Source organism: Rhipicephalus microplus, chromosome 7 (assembly GCF_043290135.1).
Source record: "Rhipicephalus microplus isolate Deutch F79 chromosome 7, USDA_Rmic, whole genome shotgun sequence".
Taxonomy (NCBI): Eukaryota; Metazoa; Arthropoda; class Arachnida; order Ixodida; family Ixodidae; genus Rhipicephalus; species Rhipicephalus microplus.
Window position 1 is genome coordinate 90,252,603 of NC_134706.1, and position 10,423 is coordinate 90,263,025.

Here is a 10,423-nt window from a genome sequence, read left to right on the forward strand (position 1 = left end):
ACATTGATGTCTACACGCCAAAACGCCCTGTCTTATACAGAATGAAAGACAGCAGGTATCCCTTGCCTTTGTTGGTTCTTCTGAAATGGGGTTTATTGACGTAAGTAGTACTCTCACACCAGGTCCATTGCTATGGAAAGCGCGTGGCAGAAACCGACAAAGGAATCACAGAACTCGGGGCAACAACTCGTGCTCGGCTCCTCTCGCTAAAAGCGTGACCCACTGCGGCACATAATCTTCTTACTCTCTACAATACCCCGGCGACGAAGACTAGCCATCCTGGCAAGTCAAGGTGACGAGAGTAGGAGTGGGTCGTGATAGGGCTTGAGAAGACTCACGTGGACAGTCTCACGACCAAGGCGTCACCTGTCTGTAGATGGAGTGACCGGCTCGATCACGTATGTGACATAAGATTGACGTTCGACGACGCGATAAGGACCGTGAAACTGGGGGGCAAACTTATAGAAGAAACCTGGGGAGTGGAAGGACAGTTGGAGTCAGACGAGCGAGACCACGGGAAAAGTCTCGACTTGCTGGTCGCGGTCGTGGCGGTCTTTTTGAGTGCTTCCTTGTCCAAGGTGAATGATCGGGCCAACTGACGACACTCTTCAGCGTGGTGGAATATTTCAGAAATAGAGTTGAACTCTGAAACATCGGGACGATACGGCAAAATGGTGTCAGGGGTGGTGCATGGCTCACGCCCATATCGAAGAAAGAAAGGCGAGAAATCTGTGGTTGATTGGCAAGAATAAATTTAGCTGCGAGCTGACTCTCTTTTCGCCTTTCCCGGTGATTTACGTCATCCAATTTTCTTGTAACGTGCACCAATTGACACAACAACTTTTACTAAAGGAGATATCTGTACATGTATTCCTGGGAGCATTGCCAGCATCACTTGTAGTGGAAATGTCGAGTGTGACTCTTTTTACAGAGCATGGATCGTGGCCTTTGCAGAAGACTGCTGCTGAAAAATAAACCTTTGTATGCTAGCCTAAGGTGTGAACTCTGCAGGTGAGACGCTCACTATAAACCAAAAGCTTTTCTTTAGAGGTATTTTTCGCTCAGCATGACCAAATCTAAAAATTACTTGAATGAGAGCATTGGGGGCATTGTTGTTCTTAGCTGTTGTGTGGCGATTGTGATACAAATTGCACGAATTTCCTTTGCTTCAGTTCAAACGCACTACCTTAGCGTATCGCATCCGATGCTTTACGATTTTCAGAAAAATTCCATTATCTCGTGCACTCCTAGACAAAGTAGAAATTCGGCATTCTCAAATATTGCATCCCCCGTGAGCTCATAATGCTGTGCGCACTTTGTGTATCTGCGCCACATGTAAACACACATCTTGGTGTACTTACAGCTCTTCAACCTTCCACCTCATTGATGAATGCTCCATTCATGCCCACATAGCCTTCTACGTCCAGCCTGTGCCTCTTAGGTGAGCGAGACCATCCCTATCCTGCAGCCTGGCCGTACCTTATCAGCAGGAGTTCACCCTCCAGCTCCTGCCTCTTGGTTGCCTTTTTGGAAATTCATCTTGCAAAAAGCTTGTCACAGGGGTGATGACTCTTTGTCAGTGCTTTCCGGTGTCGTTTGACAGTGCTCGCTAGCGGGTGGATGAAGTGCGTGAAGGACTACAACTCTCACTGCTCTTGCAAGACATGCCAGTGATCTCTGTATCCACATTGGGCTACCAGCTGCCCATGAAATGCTGTGCAATACCTTAAAGTCGGTGATATATTGCCTATTCTTGTATAGGGCTGTTTGAAGGGTGGTCCAAAGGCTTACAGAATGTACTGAACTGTGAAATGGTGGTCTATTGAGATGCCACTAATATAATCGTGTTTTAGTGACCACCAAATATGCTGTACACATAACATTGATCAAATAAAGCAAGTGCACCTTTACTGCTCGTATTTCACCACCATATAAATTCTCAGCCAGATTAATTGACCGACCCCCTTGTTTGTTGACCACGACAAGCATCCATTCATAATGTGATATGCAGTGGCATATTGATGCTGTTTCGCTTTAAACTGGATGTAAAGTTTGACAACTTGGAACAGATTCATCTATCAATCTTTGTAACAGGGAGTATCAGTTTTTTTGTGTGTGCATGTTTTCCAGCGAAAGCTGTTATGAGATCACAACTCGGGTCACGCACCACGCCGTAGTTGTTCGCCGCCACTGTCCATAACCACTTCGCACAAAATACGAACAGAAAACCTAGTAATAAAGACACAGTGAAGCTTGCACCCAGGTCCACTGTGTGCCATCCGAGTATTCTTCCCCACTGAGCCACGCTGGCGCTTAAAACTTGTTGGCAAACTTGCCTTAGGTACGTTTCATGTCGGAAAAGAAATCGTGTTAATATGAAAAATAAAGCGTTCTAGAACAGCGAAAGAACAACCAGACGTCTCACAATGCGAATAGTGTAACGAGTGGGTCGTCCAGTGCTCCATTCTATTAGAAAAGCTTGTTATCGATCACCTCCTAACTGTGGCACATACCCTCTTTAGGCATAATTCATCGTCGTCCTCTGCCCCTGCATGAACGATTGGCACAGAATCCCTTGCAAATGTTTTGCAGGTACATCACTGCTCAGAAGAATGACGAAAGCTTGCATAGTGAATGCCGGCCTACTACCCAGAAATTAATACTCATGCCATAGTGGGTACCCAGCAAATGTGCTTACAGCAGTGTCCCTATGAGTGTTTATAAAAAGCTCTGAAAGTCCGCTCTTTTAGCTTTCGCTGTGAATGTGCTGCGCCTTCTGCACATGCCTGCCATTTTTTGCGCTTGTTTGTTATGCATTACGGTGACACGTTCGTCCAATTACAACACTACTTATTGGTGCTCCTTGGGTGCGGCCTTTAGGCTAGTTTGCGGACGCACTCGGTAGGTTCTTCTTAAGTTCGGTGAGCTGAAGCATCACCGAACGTTGATTGTGGGATGTCGAATATTCGCTTCAGGGGCACTTGTTTGCTTCGGGCGTCCTGGTTGGAGGGTGTGGTAAGCATTGGTGTTTAGTCCAATACTAGTACTTCGCCATTTCTTTATGGTGCCCAATTTCATCTAAGTATCAGTTACGTGCTTAAGTGTGTGTTTTGATAACACTATATGCTTTCTAACTCGGCATTAAACATTGAATGCTTCGCTCTCGCTTCACCCTGTCGGTGAGCGTGATGAACTTTATGCCAAAAAGTGAACGTTGTGAAAGGAGGGGTATGCAGGAGAGGGCCGTAATCGGTGCAAAAAAAATTTGGGGTTTAGCGGAAGTCTGTTTGGCGCGTAATGCGCGCTTTCTTTCTTTCTGTTACTGCAGTGTTGTTCCATAAGATATTGCAGAACACGACTGCAGGGGCCAAGACATGAGCGCAGTGTGGCAGCGAAGGTGTGTGAGGTACTTCTAGAGTAAAGACTGTTTCACGGTAAAGTTATAGTCTTGACTGACTGTTGGAATTGTAAGTACGTTCGGTTGAGTTTAGTGTACTCCTAATGTTCTTGATTTTGGTTTTCTCTTGCCAAATTGGTTTCCTCTAGATGGGAGTGAATGAATGAAAAAAAAAACGTTATTTTAGTCCTGCAGGACCCGCTTAGTGCGTAGCGCGCGTCCACTGCGTAGGAACTGACGAAGTACCTGGCAGCTGCTTCGCGGGTCTGCTCGACCGCCCATTGCTGGTCGGCGACAAGTGAGCTCTTGAGGGACCTCTCCCACGTTTTTGAGGTGGAGTGTCGTGTGCGAGTGTCTCCATGTGCCACACGAGGATATGGGTGCACCGTGTTTTTACACCACGCTTCATGTGTGCAAAGTATTTTTGTAGTAAAGACAAACTTAATGAATGTATGTTTTTCTAAATTTATGTTGAGCACTATAGTTAGGTTAACAAGTCCAGAAAGGCCCACCCTAATTACTGTGGGATGGCAGTGGGTCATCTTGGCGACTAAACAAGTAACTTAAAAAGGTAGCTAAAGTTCTGCTGATGCACTCGACAATGTTTTCGAAAAGCGAGGTCACTGGACGTTGGGCTTTTGATGTCTGCCTGGAGTGCATGCCCATTGGTGCAGGCTTGTGAGTATGCCTTTAAAGAGGAAACGCATCTGACTTCTAAAGTTGTAACTGTTAGTTTAGTACGGTACAAAGCTTTAATTGAAGCCTTTCTTAGCGCCATGACATGTTAAGATTTGAAATATTGAGGGTTGTGTGAAAATACTAGGTTGTTTGTTGCTCTGCTGTGCATAGTTCTTTTGTACTAATATTGCTCGTAATTTGCAAAGTAGGTTTAGGCCTCTACAACATTTGTATTTTTTTCTTTTGTTTGGCTTTTTTAACACCTACTGGCTCTACAACAATTCTTCGATTGAGAATATCTATCTGTATGTAATGTATTGTTCATTCTCATTTATGGTGCTAATACCTGTCGTCTTTGGTCAGTTAAGTGTGAATTTTCTTGTAGCTACTATTTATGTGTTCACAGTATTCTTGGAGCTTCCCCAATTGTATTCTTTGTCAAATTGCTTTTGCTGTTCTGATGGGTTGTATTGCTTCCATTTCAGAAATAAATTTTAGTTGCTGGAATTTGCTCAAATCAAATCTACATTGCGTGTTATGTTCTTTATTAATTAGTGCTCTCTGGTGTTCAACTGGTCGAGCACTTCTCTGCAAAATAGCGGTTGCAGTACCAGTCAAGGTGGCAAAAAGTTGCCCTCTGTCAGAGAGTCGATAATGAATTGGTTGGTTAGACATTAAAATGAGGCATTGCTAAATTGAAATTTCACACAAAAGAGATCTTAATACAAACAAGTTCTGAATATGGAACCTCTACGAGATGATAGTTCAACACAGCGTGGTGCTGGTGTCATTTTGACGAGTAGATTTGTCTTCATGGCAAGGGGCTTAGACAAGGTTATTTCTTCACATGTCTTTCCGGTCGATGCTTGGTATTCAACAATTGTGCTCAGCATGCGAGCGTTCCTTAGCTTGTCCTATACGCTCCCTTGTATGGAAGTGTTCAATTTTTGACCTATACAAAGTTCTCATTATACATCTTTAAATACTGATGATCAGTGTCAGTCTACAACTGAAGATTGAGATGCGATCTCTCTATATACTGTGAATTTACAGCAGAACCTTCGACAGCAGCATGCAAGTAATATTGCAAAGGTAAGATTGGCAGCTCATAGTTAATGGAAATCGCTAGGAAGAGGTAAGGTGGCTGCTGCCTGCCCAATATTACTTTGTGCCCCCTCTCCAAAGCCCTCCCCTCAAGAGCATTCATTCTAAACTTTATCGTATAAACTGCCAGCCTACCGACCCCCCGTAGTTAACCGTACTTTTTCCTTCCCATTCATGAAAAAAGAAATTCAGACATAACGCTTCATTTGAATGTACATATTGCACAGCGGCCCTTCTTTTATCTCCTAATGGTGGTATAAATATATGAATAAAAATTCCATCAATCGCTCTGCGCTTCTGTCAAGTATCGATGTCAACAAGGCGGAGTCTGGTGCATTTACCATTGTTTCCTTGCCTTGCTCTGGAGGAACAGGTGAATTTTTTTTCTTTTGCCTTTCACGCACCAACGCCTCACAACGTGTCCGTGGGGTGTCGATTCGGTAACGCGTCGCGGTCTTATGGAAGAAGAGGGCAAGCATCGGTAAAGATGACACGTGCTGATGGATTTGAGTTTAGGCGTGCAGGTGTCGGCCAGCTCGTGTCATAGTATTCAAAGTCTGCCAAAACGCCTAGCTAATTCATTGACTGAAAAACAGCAGAACAATTTTATCTCTTATCTCCTTCCCCGATAAGGATAAACTTTTGTCTGACGTCACACCTTGCAATGAACTGTAAAATTTGTGTACTCTCCAGATTCAAATTTCCCCCCCCGTACGTTGGCTTCACTACCTGTAGGGTTGAAAACAGTCGAAAAAGTTTAGCCCTTATCACCCCCATGAGGCTCAATTTTAGTATTACGTCACTCCTGGCAGTGATGCGCCATCTACGCGCACTTTACGAGTTAAATGTCGCCCTGGTACGTTAGCTTCACTACAATATGGGTCAATAGCAGTCGAAAAAGTTTAGCTCCTTAATACGCCCGCTAAACCTTAACTTTTGGCTAACGTAACACCTTTCAACAATGCACCATCGGTGTGCTCTTTCCAAGTTAAAAGTTCCCCTCGTACGTTGGCTTCACCACACGAATGACCAAAAACAGTCGGAATAATTTAGCTCTTTATCACCTCCGATAAGGCTCAACTTTTGTCTGACGTCATACCTTGCAGTGATGCGCCATCTATGCGCACTTTGCGCGTTGAATGTTCCCCTGGTGCGTTGGTTTCACCGCACGAACGAACGAACACCGTCGAAAAAGTTAAGCCCCTTCTCACACCCGATAAACTCAACTTTTGTCTGGCGTCACACCTTGCAGTAATGCACCATCTATGCGCATTTTCTGACTTGAATGTTCCCCTGGTGCGTTGGTTTCACCGTATGGATGTACAAAAACAGTCGAAAAACTTTAGCCCCTTATCACCTCCGATAAGGCTCGTATATTGTCTGACGCCACAGCCTGCAGCGATGTGCTATCCATGCGCACTTTCCTAGTTAAAGTTTTCCCTGGTACGTTGGCTTCACCACAGAAATGGCCAAAAACCGTCGAAGAAGTTTAGCCTTTTATCACCCCAGAAAAGGCTCACCTTTTTTCTTACGTCACACCTTGCAGTGATGTGCCATCTATGCGCACTTTCCTAGTTAAAATTTTCTCTGGTATGTTGGCTTCATCACGCGAATAGACAAAAACAGTGGAAGAAATTTAGACCCTTATCACCCAGATAATGTTGAAAACCGAGCTTAAAGTTATTCTGGTGCATTCGTTTCACTACAATGAAAGGTCATAACAGTCGAAAAATTTTAGGGCGTTATCACCCCCGATAAGGCTCAACTTTTGTCTAACGTCCCACATACGCTTTTTTCGCGAGCTAAATTAAGCTATAGACCCTTTTCAAAAAAGGGCACCCCTAGTGCCACGGACGCGAACTACAGTTAGCCACTATGGTGAGGGCACCGCAGCAGACGACGTAGGCTGTGTGTCCCAGCGACGCTGATCCGTGTTCCTTGCAGCGCACACAGACACCTCTTGCGTTCCTGCAGAACGCAGACCGCATCGGGAGGGCACGCCGATGAGAGTCTCTTGCAGGCCGGATCCACGCATTACCAGTCATAACAAGTCAAACTGCTCGTCCAATCCGTTAAAGGGTACAAAATATTGCTCATTGTGCAGCGGAAGCAGCTCAGAAAGCTTATCAGAGAGTACTAGGAGCTCGTTCAAGGTAGAAAGCGATGCGATGCGATTGCAGCAGATGATAGGGAGAACTAGCTGCCAACTCAAACATCACAGCACTCACGCATTTGATCGCTCGCTTCCCATGCCCTCGAGATGGCGCGAGCTATCCCACGCTCCTTTGCGAAGCGAAACTGACGAAAAGCTCACCGTCAGGTGGCGTATTTATCAAAAGGGTCTACAGAGTACTATAATAGGTTAAAAAAGGACACTTCCAGAGACCCCTACGGCTGATTTGGTTTCGCAGCGCACCAGATACTTTGCAGCCTCAGAGATGGCAGACCACACAAAAAAAAAGGATGTCTTGAGGGCATTTTTGTAGTCACAAGGAATATTATACCGCCTCCGAGACCTCTTCGACGTGCGTGATCGTCCCTGAGGCCATACTTAATTTATTTAGTGCATTGTTTTCATGGATAGATTAGCTTCGTGTAGGCTGCACTGATAGAGCAGCAAGCGAACGATGCCAGTGTGGGCCTATTCACACATTTTAACTACAACACTAGAACTTTTGGAGGCGTGAAAGCTTTAATTTCGAAGTGATACTATTGGTAAGCACATGCCCACTTTATTAATGTTTGATAAGCGCAGGCGCAAGGAGCAGTTCTTGAAATGCGAGACACGAAGTTACAGCCGTCATTTCATAATTTTACATTATACACTAGAAATAAACATGCAGGCAACAATATAAAAATATTGGAGAGAAGTGCTCGACAACTTGAATACCACAGAACACTAAGACAGATAACATAACACATTATGTAAGTATCTTGTGAGCTAACAGCAGCAACAACAATTTATTTGTGGAACACACAACGCAAACGATCACAACTTAAAATGAATTCTTGGTGTCCTTACAGCCCTTCAGTCTCATCGATGGATGCTACATCCAAACCCGCATGACCTTCCAGTGGAGGCCTGTGCCTCTTGGTTTGGCACGACAATCCCATCCTGCTCCCAGGCCATACATTTATCAACAAGGATAAGGCTAATCGAAGAGAAAAAGACTATCAACACAACCCTGATAATTGAACCCAGTCCGTCAGGCGAGCTTGCTAACCAACGAGGTCAAAAAAATTGCTAAAGTGGAAGTTATCGCCAAAAAGTTAAGCCGTGCCCACCGCAAGATGGCGGCTGCAGTAGCCATATTAATGTGTCAAGATGAGCTGTTGGCGCTAAAAGGAGCGTTTTCCTCACATGCCCGGCCAGCTTAACATAGCCACCTGTTCTGGTCACATAGTGCTGAAAGTGCGTCCTTCTGTTACTACTTTTTTTAGTAAGCCTCGAATTCAAGGCAAATTATATTGGAAATTAGGGGACCAACACCAACCTGTCTCTGTAGGTTATTTCATCAGAAACAATTCTCTTCTAATTTATGATTAACTTAGCCTTAAAACTAACAGGTAACCACTTGATGTCTAAATGGACAACACCGGAAAATAGCAGGTTTCTCAGATCTTTGGAGGGAAAAGGCTCGCTTTTCTATTGCTGGCAAAACATTGCAGAATCTGCTTCTCCAACAATTTTTTTCAAACTTCCTTGGTCCTAACTATTTAGCTAAGCAACAGCGCTTCCTTGGATCGAATGCATCTGAACCATACGCGTCCCACCAACGAAGAAAAAAGACGTCATCCCAACAATGGGATTCGAGCCTAGCTCTTCATGATCAAAAGGCGAGTGCCGTAACCATTGAGCCGTTTTAGGGGCGAAGCTCCTTAAAGCGGCACCCGTTCGTTCCTCGTAGTCGTAGTGTGTAACAAGTGTTACATTTTGACCTCCAAGGTGGTGCCAGTTGGAGATTTCTCCTGTGCTTTGTTGAACAATAAAAAGTTCGCGGCGTGCGCGATATCTAAAAGCCGAATGCTCCTGTCTCTCATTCCCCATTAGTAGCCATCGGCATGTACATTGAGCACTATCTGACAAGAAAGGGTTGCTACGTTATACTCGCTCGGTGTAACCTCCTTAGTTTTAGAAAGGTTTAGCGAGCGTTGAGCCGCAGTGCCATGAATACAATGAACTAGTACGTACCATGAACTCGAGGTGGTTAAAGGTGGGAAGTAGATACGAAGCGCAAGCCGTAAGAAAGTAAAAGCTGAATTTTCTTGTCTCTCATTTTCCAATAGCAGACATTAGCGTGTACATTGAGCCCTATCCGACAGAAAAAGGTTGCTACGTTAAACTTGCTGGGCGTAACCTCCTTGGTTTTAGAAAGGTTTAGCGAGCGTTACGCTGCAATGCCGTGAATAGAGTTAACTAGTATATACTATGAACTTGAGGTGTTTAAAGGTGGGAAGTAGACCCGAAGCGCAAACCGTAAGAAAGTGTGCGTGTGCCATCTCTCGTTTAGTCCTTGAAATGTCCGCTGGATGGCGGTGCTTCTATAGGGGGAATATATGATGAAAAGATGCGAGATGGTGGTACTTGGAGTGTTGAATAGATGGACGAACGAACACACAGACAGATGCATGAATGGACACATGAACGGACGCAGGTGCGGATGCATCCTTACTGAAACGTTCCGTAAGATGTGGAGACCTCAAGTACGGAATTATTGGAATATGGAAGACGTATGATGCGGACTCCGCATAAGACGTATGATGCGGACTCCGCATAAGACGTATGATGAGGACTCCGCATCTTATGGAAAGACGTATCATGCGGAAATTACTGAAATGTGTGCATGTTACGTCTTAATCTAGTGCAAAGCAATATAATGTGTAAATTGAATAGACGCCCACATCTTGAGTACATGCAATACTGTGTACAAATCACAATATTTCTTAAATGTGCATGATGAGAGATTGAATCATCGGCATCTTTCTAATTGTCGTGATGCGGAAGCAAAATTACCTTTTAAATAAAATACATTACAAAACTACTAAATTAACATGCTAGCGATCATAAATGGTGGTTACATTGCAACACATTAATGCAGTGTTCTATGCAAGACTTAAAGAACTTATAAAGTTATTATTATCAATAGAGAAGCATTAATATACACATCAGCCCTGCTACAATCAATATATTTTTTATTTGTCTGTATGCTCCAGCTGTGAATAGTGACATTGCAGTGTTGATCG

General features: G+C 44.3%; 1 long non-coding RNA gene across 1 annotated transcript in view; it reads left to right on the forward strand.

Annotated features, from left to right (window-relative positions):
* Positions 1–4,597, forward strand: part of LOC142767553 (uncharacterized) — a 37,232-nt gene extending 32,635 nt beyond the window's left edge. Inside the window, exon 2 of the long non-coding RNA XR_012884984.1 lies at positions 1,364–4,597. This is a non-coding gene — a long non-coding RNA (uncharacterized LOC142767553). The remainder of the gene's footprint in view (positions 1–1,363) is intronic.
* Positions 4,598–10,423: the final 5,826 nt, after the last annotated feature.